Source organism: Blennius ocellaris (genome assembly GCF_963422515.1).
Source record: "Blennius ocellaris genome assembly, chromosome: 15".
NCBI lineage: Eukaryota > Metazoa > Chordata > Actinopteri > Blenniiformes > Blenniidae > Blennius > Blennius ocellaris.
Window position 1 is genome coordinate 1,306,815 of NC_137664.1, and position 2,500 is coordinate 1,309,314.

The 2,500-nt window shown below is 65.8% G+C and overlaps 1 pseudogene across 1 annotated transcript in view; it reads right to left on the bottom strand.

Annotated features, from left to right (window-relative positions):
- The window catches only part of LOC308140167 (mediator of RNA polymerase II transcription subunit 13-like), an 88,359-nt pseudogene that overhangs the window by 2,779 nt on the left and 83,080 nt on the right, over positions 1 to 2,500 (bottom strand). The window contains exons 16-19 of the transcript XR_013937239.1: positions 1,746 to 2,500; positions 1,446 to 1,625; positions 446 to 675; positions 123 to 345 (exon numbers count right to left, since the gene is read on the bottom strand). The exon at positions 1,746 to 2,500 is cut by the window's right edge and continues 203 nt beyond it. The product of XR_013937239.1 is annotated as a mediator of RNA polymerase II transcription subunit 13-like (transcript). The remainder of the gene's footprint in view (positions 1 to 122; positions 346 to 445; positions 676 to 1,445; positions 1,626 to 1,745) is intronic.

Genomic DNA, 2,500 nt, shown 5'->3' on the forward strand with positions numbered 1-2,500 from the left:
CAGCGGCAGCGAGGAAAGCTGCGGGCCTGCAAAAACAAGACGCCACACGACATCAGTGCCATTTTACCCGGCGCTTCGACGAGCGCCATTTTTTTTTCTCTTCTTCTTCTTCTTCTCCTCACCGAGTTGCTGCCGGCACGCGTGAGCGTAGAGCTTGAGCTTGCTGAGGTTGTCGGCTCGCCGCTGCCCGGCCCACGGGCCCGTCAGCCACTGGTCCGCCTCCTCCTCCGCCGCCTCCGCCTCCTCGTCCGCCTCCTCGTCGGCCTCCGCGGCTCCTCCGCCCACGCGCACCAGGCCGTCCCGGGACACCTTGGCCAGTGGGCGGTGCTTCCCCAGGCGGCACGTCTGGAGGGGGGAAGAAAATAGTTCCCCGGTTAGAACGGCGGCGGGGTTTCGTCGGGGGGGGGACGGCGGCGGCGAGGCTAACCTGCTCCCGCCCCCTCACCTCGTACACGGCGCCGAGCTCCTGGAAGAAGGCCCGGGCGGCGGCGAGCAGCGGCGGGCTGTCGGGGCACACCACCAGGTAGGCCACGTCCCGCTGGCCGCCGTACGGCTCCAGCAGCAGCTTCTCCCAGAACGGCAGCGCCAGCGGGGACAGCGCCAGGAAGTCCCGCTCGCGGTCGTAGCCTAGCAACACGGTGGGGATGGGGAGGGGCTCCGGCGACTCCTCCGACCCTGAGGGAGACACGGGAAAGACGCCGTTCACACTCTTGATGCTCCGCCCCTTTGCTTTGTTTGGGCCAAATCGTCTATATTACATTTTAAACAGACGGTCGGCAGCCAGGGTTGCCAGATTTGATTCACAGTTTCCAGCCCAAACAAGGTAAAACCCACAGATATAAAACACCAGATGCCGCACGGCCTATCGCCGCCATCTTGGATAGGTCTCCCGCTGGAGCCGAACGTTTTGATCCCGGCCGAGAAAATCCACAAAAACATTCGTAGCTCGCTTGCTAGTCCATGAAGGAGACGAGGGGAAACATCTGAACTGAATGAGTTCACCGTCTCCTCCTCCTCCATCTTCACCTCCTCCTCCTCCTCCCCCATCTTCACCTCCTCCTCCTCCTCCCCCATCTTCACCTCCTCCTCCTCCATCTTCACCTCCTTCATCCATCTTCATCTCCTCCTCCTCCTCCCCCATCTTCACCTCCTTCATCCATCTTCATCTCCTCCTCCTCCTCCTCCATCTTCACCTCCTCCTCCTCCTCCCCCATCTTCACCTCCTCCTCCTCCTCCCCCATCTTCACCTCCTCCTCCTCCTCCTCCATCTTCACCTCCTCCTCCTCCATCTCCTCCTCCTCCTCCTCCTCCATCTTCACCTCCTTCACCCATCTTCATCTCCTCCTCCTCCTCCCCCATCTTTACCTCCTCCTCCTCCTCCCCCATCTTCACCTCCTCCTCCTCCTCCTCCCCCATCTTCACCTCCTCCTCTTCCTCCTACTCACCATACGAGCCGCGGCCGGCCATCTTGTGGAACTGCTGCCAGGTCAGCGGACCCTGAACGTGCTGGATGTTCTCCCACGTCCGCCCGGTTCTCTTCTTCTGGATGGCGTCCTGCAGGAAGGGCTGCAGGGACAGCAGCATGCGGACCATGTCCTGCGAGGACAACAGGCTCATGTCCACCACTGCGGACGGACGGACACACACACACACACACACACACACACACACACACACACACACACACAAATTAGAATGCACCGAGGCGGGTAGCGTGGCGAGGCGCGGCTCGGTCGGCCCCTCACCGTTGGCGTGCGGCCAGGAGTGCAGCGCGGTGCTCCTGACCACGGCCGGGTCCACCTTGCCCCCGGTGGGGTTGTCCACGTACTGCAGGCCTTGCTCCAGGGCGTTGTACACCTCGGCGCAGGCGTCGCTCCCGTCGGCCCACTGCTTCTCCGACATCCAGCCCTGCAGCAGCGCCCCCTTGCGGCCGCGCGAGGAGCGGCCGCGCAGCGGCGGCTGCAGCAGCGACGCCAGCGAGGAGATGGGCTGCGAGCACTGCTCCTGCAGGAGGACCACCACCGGCGGCGCGGCGGGCCACGCGCCGCCGCCGCCGCCGCCCGCCGGCTAGCCCTGGGGTCGCCCGGGGCCGGGTCGCGCCGGCACAGGGCCAGCCGGCGCTCGGCCGCCCGGCCCACTTCGGACGCCCGGCCGTATATGTCCAGCTCGTCCTCCAGGAAGAGGCCCGTGCCGTGCGCCAGCCGGCGGTTGACGATGGCGCTGAAGCCGCACATGCAGCGGTACTGGTCCTCGCAGGTGGAGTCGGGGATGTAGACGCCCACGTCGGCGCCCTTCACGTTCATGTTGCAGGCGCAGATGCAGCAGCTGTCGAAGTTGCGGTCCTTGAAGACGCCGAGGACGGAGTCGGACAGCAGCAGGACGGCGTAGAGGCTGTGGGCCTCGGGCAGCGGCGGCCCGCCGCGCGCCGTCGGCTCCGCCGAGCTGGGCGGCAGGCCGGTGGACGGCGTGGACGCCGGCGAGCCCAGCTCCGCGCCGTCCG